Here is a 13,771-nt window from a genome sequence, read left to right on the forward strand (position 1 = left end):
TTGATATATTTATTGGAGGTGTGGTTACAGTTGCTTAAGGAGTGTGTTAAGAAATTATTTTCTTGAACAGTTTAAAGAGGTTGGCATGAAAGAAAACGAGCTTTTAACACTTTAGGTTTACAAATGAACGAGGGGAACTAGTGGACTCAATATGAAAAATGATTAATGTGGAAATTATGCGTTATGAAAACCTTCACGCCAATCAATTTAGATAAGGCTGAATCTAATTTACCCATATGGATTGCACCCTTTTTCAATGCAGCGATTTAATCAAAACCTTCATTGATGAATGGCCAAGGGCAAATTGAAGATGGTTTCGAGGAGCGAAATAGTTCAACCGTTTGTGGATCGCAAGCAAATTGTTCATAAACATTAAACATGGAATTAACTACAGCATTTTTTCTTCAGGGTTAAAATGTAAAAACTATCGTGCCTTTTTATTGCTTTAATTGTTATTCTTTAGATACTTGATTGTTGGAAATTGATATATTTCGATTCGATTCGACCTTCGATTTTTTTTGTTTGCTTCCATTTTATTTTTTCTTTATCTGTGACATGAAGCAATGCATATTTCCCGCAATTTATCATTTTCCTTCATTATTTAGTTGCATCACTCGGCAGTGCTTTGTCCTGGTTGTTTTATAGCTTACTCTGTTTCTATTTTAATTTTTGTTCTTTATGTGTGACATGAAGCGATGGGTATTTCCTGCATTTTACCATTTTTCTTCATTTTTTGTTTGTTTGCTTTTTTGTCCCATTAATTTATTATGGTTGTTTTATATCTTACTCTGTGTTTCTATTTTTCTTTTCTTTATGTGAGACATGAAGCAAGGGATATTTGCTGAAATTTATCATTTTCTTTCATTTCTTAGTTGATGATTTTTTGTTTGTTTGCTTTTGTCCCATTAATTTATTCTGGCTGTTTTATATCTTACTCTGTGCATCTATTTTCATTTTTCAATTTTCAGTTCAGTTTTTCAATTTTCAGTTCCATGTTATTGAATTTTGGATTTTCAATAAGAATATTGAAAATTCAATCAAAATGTACATGAATTTATTTTCAACTTATTTTTTTATTATTTTCAATCAAAAGTAACTGAATTTTCAACTTATTTTTAACAGTGTAGCAATGGATATTTCCTGCAATTTACCACTTTCCTTCATTTTTTAGTTGCGTCGGTCGGCTTCGATTTTGTTTTTGGTTTGTTTTTGCCCCATTAATTTATGCTGGTTGTTTTATATCTTACTCTGGGCCTTTTTTCATCTTTTTTTCTTTATGTGTGACATGAAGCAATGGATATTTTCTGCAATAGATCACTTCCCTTCATTTTTAAGTTGCTTCACTCAGCTTCGATTTATTTTGCTGTTTTTGCCCCATTAATTTATTCCGGTTGCTTCATATCTTACTCTGTGTTTCAATTCAAGTTCAGTTCAAGTTTCTTTCTTTATGTGTGACATGAAGCAATGAACATATCCTGAAATTGATCATTTTCCTTCATTTTTAAGTTGCGTCACTCAGCTTCGATTTTGTGTTTGTTTGCTTTTGTCCCATTAATTTATTCTGGCTGTTTTATATCTTACTCTGTGTTTCTATTTTCATTTTTTTTCTTTATGTGTGACATGAAGCAATTGATATTTTCTGCAATAGATCATTTCCCTTCATTTTTAAGTTGTTTCACTCAGTTTCGATTTATTTTGCTTTGTTTTTGCCCCATTGATTTATTTCGGTTGTTTCGTATCTTACTCTGTGTTTCTATTTAAGTTTTTTTCTTAATGTGTGACATGAAGCAATGGATAACATTTTTCTACAGGGACTAAATTTCAATATTCTATCTTTTTATTGATTTTATTGCTCTCGTGTAGATCCTTGATTGTTGAAAACTGACATATTTCCTGCAATTTACGATTTTGTCCCCCGGCTTCGATTTTTTTGCCTTCCTCTTGCTTCGTTCTTATATTCTGGTTGTTTTTTGCTTTCTTAGCACTTGGTCTTTTACTTTAATAAGCTGTTAAGCTTATTCGGTGCAAGGAAAGTCTCGATTGTGACCTGACCATTCGAATATCCACCAATCAACTTTGAAGCTGAAGTGAATAAACAATTAAAGTACAAAACGGGCTAAAAACTGAAACAGAAAAACAGACATAAGAGCACACGTTGGGCCCAGTTTGCAATAAAAAAAATAAAGTAGTGATTAAAGGAAATCCACACAATTACTGGATATGTTAAAAGCAGACCAAAACCACAGAATTTCGTGTAAGTCTAACAATATAAGGCAACTTCAAAATACATATTTAGATTTTAAGTACGTATGAAAACGATATTTTTGCAATATTTTTACAAAAACATCTTTGAGTTTTGGTACAATTGGAAAACCTACGCTTTATCATAAAAAAATGATGTAATGTGACCTAAAACCACTATTAAATAATTAAGTGGTTCACGATCGCTGAACCAATTATTCTATTGACGTCTTTGCAATTAAAATTTAATTGTTTTTCAACTAAATAGTTTGTAAAGCCTGTTGCTTTCAGGAAACTTAAAATGTGCTCACTCCTTGACCCATTAATTGGGTAACTAAGTTTGATGAAGAAGTTGAGGAAGGGAGTAAATCTGTTTACCGGCAGGCATTTGAATAAATTAAAGCATGTTTGATGACTGATGGTTGCAGAATTTGATTCAAAAAATGTACGGCAAGCAACAATTTCTGCAACAAAATTGGCCACTAACTTCGCCAAAAAAAAACACTTTTCTTTTCAGACAGAATGATAATTTCCAGTCCATAAAAAAAGAAATTTTTTGCGAATTTTTGGAACTAGAGCAGCCACATTCCTAATCCCACACTTGTTTCGTTTTGTTTCCGAAACCTCAAACATCTCACTTCCAATCCACTGCTGAAGCAAACATCGTTAGCTCTTGGAAACCATTGCAAACATCAAATTTGAGCCTTTGTTTAAAGTCTTCACTCAAATAGGTCAGATAATTGTAATTTAATACATTTTTTGAAGTTTTATGTTCAAATGCTCGCTTGGCTTGGCACAATAACAGTTTACCAGTAAAATATAATTAGTGATTTTTCGACATTCTCCCACACCTTAACAAACAAACGGACAAATAGTCCTTCAGCCACACGAAAAGTCCGAAAGCAATTTACCCGTGTGAAACTATTTCAGCGTGAGATGGACTGCATTAGTAACATTATAACTGAGATTATTTAAAGTCCATAAAACCAAATTGACAAATAATGTTAACAAAAGGTGCTAAATGCAAGTGCAAAGGAAATTATCGCCCATGAGCACCATTAAATTTATGCCTGTTATTTCTATAGTTTCTTCCGCTCACACCTTTGAACAAGAGTGATGTCTCCTTCTCTAGACGCCCTTATGTCATCGGAATTATATGCATACAGATTTTTTTCGGCCGCTAAACAGGTAAATTATGTATTGGGGACTAATTAAGTATCCTCTGAATGGCCACGATTATAACAGTCCGCATTTTAATTGGTGGCTTCGTGAATATTTACCGACGTTTTAATTAATGAGCGGAGCCATTTAGACGATTGAATGAATAGACAAATTAAGCAAAAATATGTCTTTTACTGAACGACCGAATCGAATTTTCTACCGGCGTGGAAGTAGTTTCGCCAGTTTTACTGGTTTTGGTCAGAATTTCGGGCTGATGTTGCATCAAGATTGCACCGTAAACTAGTTGAGATCTTTTGAAATATTTTTTTTACATATCTAGCGTATAGAAGCCTTTATTGACCAATTCTACATTGCCCTTCTTGACTACAGCCAGTTTGTTAGATTTACCACAAAAGGAAGCAAACCTTACAGGTTTTATTTCAAAAATATGCTAACTATAAAAGATTTAAAGCATTCGGCGCTTTATGTGGATTTTTGTGTCGTTTCAGAAAAAATATGCAGGTTTTCTTCAGGTCCAAAGATAAGGATTATAAGAATGTTAATTCTGGGAACATGTTTGCGTAAAACGTTCCTTATTTCATTAATGATTACCAAAAGCTTGAATGTTCCGTTTCCAATTAAAAATCTAAAATATTTCTTTTAAGTACTTTTTGATTATGAAGCTTGCCAGAGGTTATTTTGAGTCTACTTAGGTACCACTTGCTCAACAAACGTCTTTTTTAAAATCAGAAAACAATAACAAAATCACTGAAACCGATGAACTTCAACACTGACCAAAGCTGCTTGTTATCTGCACTTTAAGAATTAATATTTCATAAATTTGCTTGCGTTGTTAATTCTGATGTAAATAAGTTATTTTGCAAATCCATTGTGGAGCCGCCCTAGTCTAGACGTCGTTCTTTGTTAAGTGAATAATATCTGTTTCGAGTAATTAACGCAATGAGTTAATAATAGAGAACACATGCACGAGTTAAGATTTTGGAAGATGAGACCGATCGGAATTTCGAAACTTGTTTTATTTGTGCGTAATTTCAAACGCAAAATCACGCGACTCTCATTGATCTGGACTTTTGTGGGTTTATAATTATGCGAAAAAAGCTGAATTATTGGGAAATTTACGGCAAGGCATTCACACAGTTGAAGCTTCATTAGCTTAATAGTTTCAATAAATGTTGCAATCCTTTGGGTTTTTAGGGAAATTGAGTTGGCGTCACTTTTTCTAAATTGATACAACCGAAAGACTCAACAAAATCGACACTCTTCTACTTTTTGCAATTTTTTAAGATTTCCCAGAAACTTCGGATTTTGTCGACCACTCAACCTGAAGGATTGAACTAATTTTTTCTCATTTAACTCCCTTTCCAGCGGAAGTAGTCCTTTCACTCATGGTTCCCATAAAATTTATTTAGAAAATTAACCCCTATTTTATTCAAAATTCCCTTCGATCAGAAGACACAAATTCAGTGCAACTTTACGGCTTCCAAATATACTTTCAGGTACAACTTGGAAGCATTTTGGGAGCGTTAACAACGAGAGAAATTCGTCTTCATTTCCAACTTAATTAAATAAAGTGATAATCATTTTATATATTCTTTTGAGTGGCGCCAAGTTTCTCAATAGCGAACGGTTAAGTCATAAAATCCCAAGTGTTATTTTCACACCCTTTAAATGTTTAGACGTATTACAACACGCCACTTAAAGCTGAAATAAAATAAACTGATAATCTTCAAGAAAATTGAGTTTTTCCTAAGGGAGTTTAAAATACAGAATGAGTTTCTGTTGGGAACTGGAGCTCTTCGGTTGGAAGCAGTTGAAAAAAAAAATTTTGCTTAAACAATATTAAAACATGAAAGGAGCTAATGTTGAAAGAAGTGAAGTTATTGTGTTGAGAAGAGTTCAAGAAAATTTAATTTTCCTTAAGGAAGATTAAAATAGAGAATGAGTTCTTCTGTTGAAAAGATTTTCAGAAAATCCTTAAAACTGGATTCAAATACCTAATGAGTTTTAGTTGAGAAATTTATTTCTTCGGTAGAAAAGAGTTGAGGAAAATGGAATTTTCCATAAGGAAGAATAAATTACAGAACGACCTGCTCTTGAAAAGTGGAGTTCTTTTCAACAGAAGCGTTGAATAAAACTGAGTTCTCTTTGAACAAGATCAAAATACAGAATGCACTTCCGTCGAGAACTGGAGCTGTTTTGTTGAGACAAGTTGAAGAAATCTTAATTTTTCTTAAGGAAGGTTGAAATGCATATTGAGAGCCTGTTGAAAAGTGGAGCTTGTCTGTTGAGAATATTTGAAAAAAAAGAGGTTTTCTTAAACAAGATGGAAATACAGAATGAGCCTCTGTTGAGAACCGTAAGAGCTCTTCTGTTAGAAAGAGTTAACAAAAATGGAAGGTTTCTTAAGCAGGATTAAAATACAGAATGAGTGTCTGTTGAAAAGTGGAGTTTTTCTGTTGAGAAAAGTTGAAGAAAATTGAGTTTTCCTCTAACAAGATCAAAATACAGAATGAGCGTCGGTTGAAAAGTGGAGCTGTTCTGTTAACACGAGTTGAAGAAAATTTAATTTTCCTTAACTAAGATTAAAACACAGAATGAGAGCCTGTTGAAAAGTGAAGCTTGTTTGTTGGGAAAATGAAACAAAACGAGTTTTTCTTAAACAAGATTAAAATATAGAATGAGCTTTTGTTGAGAGATGGGGTTCTGCTGTTGCAAATAGTAGAATAAAATTGAGGTTTTAAAAATTGATTGTTAATTTTTCAATTTGAGTTAAATTAAATAATAAAGTAAAAGTGGAGTTCTTCTGTTGAGAATAGTTGAAGAAAATTGAATTTTCCTTAAGGAAGATTAAAATACAGAATGAGCTTTTGTTAAGAAGAGCTGAAGAAAATTGAATTTTTCCTAAGGAAGGTTAAAAGACAGAACGAGATGCTGTTGAGAGGTGGAGCTGTTCTGTTGAGAAGAACTGAAGAAAGTTGAATTTTCCTTACAGACGATTAAAATACAGAATAATGTTTTGTTGATAAGTGGAGTTGTTCTGTGGAGAAGAGTTGAAGAAAACTGAATTTTCCTTAAACAAGATTAAAATACCTGCAGAATGAGCTGTCGTTGAGAAGTTGATTTATTCTGTTGAGAAGAGCTGAAGAAAACTGATTTTTTCTTTAAAAGCTGTTGAGAAATCTGAGAACACTTCTGTTGGAAAGAGATGAAGAAAATTGAATTTTCCATATGAGAGATTAAAACACAGAATGAGATTTTGTTGAGAAATTGATTTCTTCTGTTGAAAATAGTTGAGAAAAATTGAACTTTTCATAAGGAAGCTTAAAAGACAGAACGAGGTGCTGTTGACAGGTGGAACTGTTCTGTTGAAAAGAGCTGAAGAAAGTTGAATTTTCTTTAAAGGCGATTAAAATACAGAATGAGCTTCTGTTGAGAAGAGCTGAAGATATTTCAATTTTCCTTAAGCAAGATGGAAATACAAAATGAGCTCTTGTTTAGAACAGGATCCTGTTGGGAAGTGGAGTTTGTCTGTTAAGAATAGTTGAAAGGAAGTGAACCTTATGAAGGAATATTAAAATACAGATGGAGCGACTGTTGAGCAGTAACTGGAGTTGAAGAAAGATTAAATAACAAAATGAGTCTGTTGAAGACGGTAAATGATCCTAAACACTCGAATTTTCCTTCTTGGACATTGAGACACGCAAAACCAAAGTTAATCGGTATTCCATCGACCTGAAACCAGCTGGTCCATCAATATCCGTCCATGTTCCCCTTTAACAAAGCATATAGGCAAATATCCCAAACAATGTTTGTTTAACTTCAATTTTCGCACCTCGTTTTAATTGTCACCACCTTTTGAATTTTTTGATGTTTTTTTCTGGTATTTACACGACGGACCCATTGTTTAGTCTTGCAGCATTTTTTCGCAACACAGCTCAATTAGCTAAGCTTTACTTACACTTAAACTTTGACGTTTAGTACGCAGCACCGACTTCGCTTCCAATAAATAAACGGATTCGCTGGTTTTGCGTTCCGAGTTCCGCAGTTTTGGTCAGGGCCGAAACGACTATTGGCAAATATTTTCATTAAACATTGATTTAAGGTGTGAAGACACGTTGTATGAACAGTTAAATCGAACGATTATGTGTGTAAACAGTGGGTTTTGTGGAAAAAACATATACCCAGCTGCCACTGTCTGGTTTTAATATACAATTTGGCTTAAAATGTGAAGAATCGATTCGTCCAAATAAAATTGCAATTCAAGTGTGTGCTTGTAGCTTAATAACTCTGAAACCAAATTAGTTCGACTTGTGTGAAGATGCATTCAAGTCGTGCCAGCGCACGTTTGCAATTAATTAGTCTCCTCCAGGTGTGCAGAACTTGAATTCATGTGATATCACTTATTTGACGCCTTACTTCCATCAACTACTGAGTCAATTTGCATACTTTTACAAAAAAGTTGGGATCTTCTTAGCCCTATTCGCCTTTCTCTCCGCTAAGTATTTTGATTTCAACGATGCGTTGTTTCCAAGAAAAATTTTCATAACTTTATGGTTTCCTCAAATAATTTATTGAATCAATCCGGACCTGCTGGTCAATAACTCCGAGCTGAATGTAAACAGCAATAACCACCGAAAACACAATGGGTTAAATTTAATTGTCGCTCACACATTTTAACTATCGCATTCACAACGGTTGTAATTTTCATTGTTCAATGTTAAGGTCGCAGGTTCGAGCAAATTATCGTTGCCAATATGCACATGAGCCTATTTTATTTGTTGCTATTGTTGCTAAAGTTACTTTAACGAAAACTGGGCACCAAATTAAAACCAATTAGCGCTAAAGTTGAGTTGATTCAGCGCGTTATCAGATTACGATCGTCTGCTAAGACGGATTGCTGACAATGCGCATTGTTTAAATGGCTATTTCGAGGCCTGTAATCAGATATGGTTAAATTGAGGAAAAAATGTGATTATTGTATAAGTCTGGCATTGATTTATCGGAATTACAGTGGCGGTTGCAGATTTCACCGAAGAAAACTTCCCGCTCGACTTCGGAGATAATTTTTCTGTGGGTCATCAGTTAACATTATTTCATTTCCTACTTGCATGTAAATATTATGAGAAAATCAAAGATTGTTGTAAATGCTGCAGACTAAACAAAGAAGCAAAAATAGGAATAAAAGAGGTATTTTGTTGTCGCGACCACTGCTCGCTTCCCCAAGTGTGCACCCAACTAAACAGGCAGCCAGAGACAGATCTTCACTGGTTCTTCACGTTGTATATCTCCTGATGGATTTATTAGCCAGGAAATTTTGGACCCTTAGGAAAACAAATATTGAGAAACTGCAATTTACAGCTCGAAAACTGAATTTGTCGATGAAACTGGATTGCTATTGTTCTAGTTTGCTACAGTGTCAGCCTCAATTTCGACTTCTTGAGCCTCAATTATAGCAACTGCTGTAGGTAAACCGTGTTGACCCAACTGCAGGCTTTCTCATGAAAATTTTACCAATCTGCAGAACCTAGAAACTGCTCTGTTGCCGTCAAAATTCTATACAAAATGCTGCTTAGAAGCCTTTACATAAATCTGAAAGTGACTTCGAGACATCAGATTGGCTTTAAAAGACTAAACTCTAAACCAAAACCGAACATCAGAAGATGATATTGCAGAGGATAACGAGATATTGAAGAAATTTTCTCAAAATATCATTCTACAAACCGCCTTGTAAATCCTATATAATTTTTCAATAAACAATGTTGCCATGTGCAATAAACAAGACCCTTGGAATTTTCCTTTTCCGATTATGTGAAGCTTGTTCTCCTCTGTAAGGCATCAATTTATTTAAAACTCTATTCAGTCTGTTGTCTATTAACGAAGTCAAATTTAAATGAATTTTGAAAAACGTTGCAAACCCAAAAGCACATCTGAAGAGGTAGGAATTTTCAAAAATTCTCTAAAAGAGGCCATGGAAATCAGTTGCAACCTACAAAATCTACCATAAATTATTCGCCACTATAAAGTTCAACAAGCTTCTTGAATAATGATGATACTTGATGGTTCAAGAATATGCTGGCACGTATTTATTGTATGATCAAGCGTTAAGTAACGCTTGGAGAGTCAACGTGGAAAAGACTGACAACAACCCAATAGAATCTTTAAAAAATGCATGTTTTGCAAGGTTTTGAGTGTGACTGAGTGCGGTTTGGTGTGGCACAACTTTCTATGGAATATTTCAAAGCTTTCCATACAAAATTCGAAAACAAGCAGAAAGTTTAGACATAAGGGAACATTAGGGTCTATCTATGTAAATGGTCCAATAGTAAAAAACCCTGGCTTCTTCATCTGAAAATATCCCTGGAATCTACTTACTTTTATGTGATTTTCCGACTTTTTTAAAATATTTTTTCAATGTTAGTTTTAAGGTTGGTTAGATTTTACATTAAATTTAGCGAAATACGTATGAAATTTTTGACTACAAACATTATCACAAGCGCATCTGGAGAAAGCGAAGAGAAAATAAGTTCAGTGCTTTTGCACGATCTTCGGAAGCATCCAAACAAACACAGAGACACACACAAGACGAAGATGAATTAAAAAAGCATAAAATAGGACAAAGTGAGTATAATATATAATAATAATAATAGTAAGTATAATAAATCAGCAACAAGAAACTGAGTAAAAATGAACAGACGGAATTTTCAACAAGCAATTTTCTACTTCACAATCCAAACATTCCTGATATTTTCTGCGAGCCGCCCTGGATCGGGTCTGTTTTTAAGTAATACAATTATTTACTCATTTTATCTGATTGCTTTAAATATATTTTTCAATGTTTTTTTTTTAGTTTTCATATGACATTTAGCGAAATACTTACCAAACTTTTTTTACAAACGCATCTGAAGAAAGCGAAAAGAAAACGAGTTCAGTGCTTTTGCACGATCTTTGAAAGCTTGCAAACAAACACAGAGACCAAGAGGAAGACGAATTAAAAAACTTAAAACAGGACAAAGTGAGAAACTAAATCAGCAACAAGAAACTGAGTAAAAATCAACAGACGGAGTTTTCAACAACCGATTTTCCACTTCACACTCCAAACATTCTTGATATTTTCCGCGAACTGCTCTGGATCGGGTCTATTTTTAAGTACTTAAGTAACAAAATTATTTACTCATTTTATCTGATTGTTTTAAATATATTTTTCAATGTTTTTTTTAGTTTTCATATTACATTTAGCGAAAGACTTGCAAAACTTTTTTTACAAACATTATTACAAACTCATCTGAAGAAAGCGAAAAGAAAGTGAGTTCAGTTTTTGCACGATCTTCGGAAGCATCCAAATAAACACAGAGACCAAGACGAGGATGAATTAAAAAAGCATAAAACAGGACAAAGTCAAGAACTAAATCAGCAACAAGAAACTGAGTAAAAATCAACAGCCGGAGTTCTCAACAAGTAATTTTCCATTTCACAATCCAAACCTTCTTGATACTTTCTGCGAGCTGCTCTCGATCTGGCCTGTTTCTATATTTAATGCAATTATTTTCTCATTTTATCTGATTGCTTTAAACATATTTTTCAACGTTTTTATATTAAATTTAGCGAAGTTTACCAAACTTTTGTTTACAAACATTATTACAAGCGCATCTGAAGAAAGGGAAAAGAAAATAAGTTCAGTGCTTTTGCACGATCTTCAGAAGCATTCGAACAAACACAAAGACCAAGACGCAGATAAAATAAAAAAGCATAAAACAGGACAAAGTGAGGAACTAAATCAGCAACAACAAACTGAGTAAAAATCAATAGACGGAGTTCACAAAAAGCATTTCCTCTTCAGAATCCGAACATTTCACTTGTTTGGGGTAGTTGGAGTATAATGCAAATATAGACAAAAACTGTTACAAATTATATATAATTATAATGCTAATGTTTTCATTAAAGCGTTATCTGAGACAAAAAAAACAAAAAAAATTGGTGCGAGACAGGAAAATATCTGCTTAGAAAAGAAAAAACTAGTCTCCATTCGCTTTGCATTCAGATGGATTAAGGTAAATTGCATGGCACATAATTACATTCGTAATGGAAATGATGCAATATGTCCATTTTTTGCCTTGTTTAGCTATTTTTTTTCGAGCACTTACACTTGAATTTGCATACATTATCTTGTCGCACTTTTGAATTTTGCAAATAAATGAACTTGTAACCAGATATACTTATAAAAATTACATATTTCATTATAGAGGCTAAAAAACCAATTTTTTCTGGGTTAAACCCTGGTGTAAACATGGTCTGTGAATGTCCGCGTCTTGAGAGGCGTGATATTAAACCAGATCAAGATTTAATCCCCGCTGGCTTGCCAATCTGGACGTTTGAAAAGATTTAAAGTGGAAAAGAAAAAAAAGAAAAAAAACTTTAGGTGCATGTATTGGTATATGTTCAGAAAATAAAACAGGACGAATTTATTGGGTCATTAGCAAACCAGAGGACTTCCAAGAGAATTCAATTTTTCCAATCAATGACGCAGAAAATTGTTGCTTATGCCGGACATGGAAAAATAATTTGTTCCAGTTATGAATCTTTTTTATTTAAATGCTTAAAAGTGTTATTAAACAGAAGTGCCCCAATTTTCCAAGTACATCAATCCAGTATCCAAATAAATCGATTAAGCGGTGAGGCCGCCAAGATCCCCAGAACTAAAGCCATTTGATTTTTTTCCTTGTATTTTACTGGTCATTTGGGCAAGTGCAAATTGGCCGCAAATGTATTCAACATTGATGGGTTTGCCAAAAGAAACAGTTAATTAAGTGGTTTTCAAAGTGTGAATATCCCCAGGAAGTCAACTGAAGTGACTTTAAAACTGTTAAAAAACAATACAATGGCGACATTCCGCATTGATAATGTGTGAAACAATGGTGCGACTAATAATCAGTCAATAAACATTTACATGTGCTAATTACCTAAAGATAAATTTAAAACCTTAATAAGCAGTTTTAATTAAACCTTTACGAACTGGCCAATCACCAAAGAGGTTTATTAAGGATGACCATAACTATGTGCAAAGCATATGTCTAATAAGCGGATTTTCTATGTTAAAGCCTGATTTGAGACAGCAAATAAATCAATTGAATATTTTGAGAACAGAGTCCCAAAGCTAAGGATAGAAGTGAAAAAAATCCTTCAGGTATGCTCAGTCTTCGCTTGCATAAAATCCAAAATGCTGGGACCAAATTTAGTAAAAAATCACAACTAATTACGCTTCACTAGTCTATTTCCCAATTGGGCAAATAAAAAACAATAAAATCGGCATTTTCGTTCGTTATCGCGTGCCTAATTAACTCAACTGAACGATTTCATCGCGGTCTTTTCAAAGTAAATAACGTTCTTAAATTCTGTTTAGTTTTTCCGAAAATACACCTAATTTTCTCTTGCCTGCAAGCACCCAATAAATAAATAAATAAATAGAAAAAGTGTGCTTTGCTTACCCTCGGCTGGTGCTATTGAAAGATTATTAACAGGACACCCTCAGGATGCTCGTTTGTTATTCTAATTAGCCAGAGAAAGTAGCATGTTACTGTAAATCACTTCGGTTTCGTTCTTCGAATACAAACTAAATTATTTTGAGCACTTTTTCCGAAATTTTTCGCCAGCCACTTTCACACCCAATCGGAGATTCGCACTGAAAATCTGGGGAAGTCCCGAATAATCACCAAGGAATTGCTGAAGAGCACGCACCGGAAGCGCAAATGGTGTTGGCCACTTCGGGGGAAAATCCCGACTTTTTTCTTCGGATAAACAAAACTAGAATTGAAAACTGATGTACGAACAGAAGGTGCGTTTTACGGAGCGAAATCTATAAGAAGACTGGCGCTTAAGAACGGCATGTTCAGAGCTGATCGTAAGGAGCGCGAAACGATACTGTTTATATCGCGACTGTTGAGGTTCAGCTCCAAGAAGTTTTCGAGTAAGTCCCTACTACCAGAACGAACAGGGATGTTTCTGGGTCTTTTCCACATTCCTGCAGTGTTTTACTGGGCTTTTTGCATCGGAACTCCTAAACTAGGTTGCTGCTCATTGGTTAAAAACATCTGAAAAAGGTTTTTTGGGCAAATCTGCAAGAATTCAAGACAGCGTGGATATCGAATCTAACGAATCTATTTGCTTAAAAACGTTTTATGGTTAATATGTAGTTTTCATTTAGTATTTTTTCGGATGATTTGGCATTTTAAGCATGTTGTTGGCTGAATGTTTATTAATATCAGCTATTTCTGTAACGTTTTCGATCAAATACCAATTGAAAACGTTTTTTCTCAAACCTCGAGTTATCGTTTGTAGAAAAACGTTGCATTAA

At 33.9% G+C, this 13,771-nt stretch overlaps 1 protein-coding gene across 2 annotated transcripts in view; it reads right to left on the reverse strand.

Moving 5' to 3' along the window:
* The window catches only part of LOC109540843, a 145,900-nt gene extending 132,541 nt beyond the window's left edge, over positions 1-13,359 (reverse strand). Inside the window, exon 1 of one of the 2 annotated variants that reach the window (XM_048670059.1) lies at positions 12,906-13,359. The gene's annotated coding sequence lies outside the window, so the exon portion shown is untranslated. The remainder of the gene's footprint in view (positions 1-12,905) is intronic. The other variant, XM_048670066.1, reaches the window with a different exon arrangement.
* Between the last annotated feature and the right edge of the window lie 412 nt (positions 13,360-13,771).

This window comes from Dendroctonus ponderosae, unplaced genomic scaffold (genome assembly GCF_020466585.1).
Source record: "Dendroctonus ponderosae isolate FM_Combo_2020 unplaced genomic scaffold, Dpon_F_20191213v2 Dpon_F_20191213_1, whole genome shotgun sequence".
Classification (NCBI taxonomy): domain Eukaryota; kingdom Metazoa; phylum Arthropoda; class Insecta; order Coleoptera; family Curculionidae; genus Dendroctonus; species Dendroctonus ponderosae.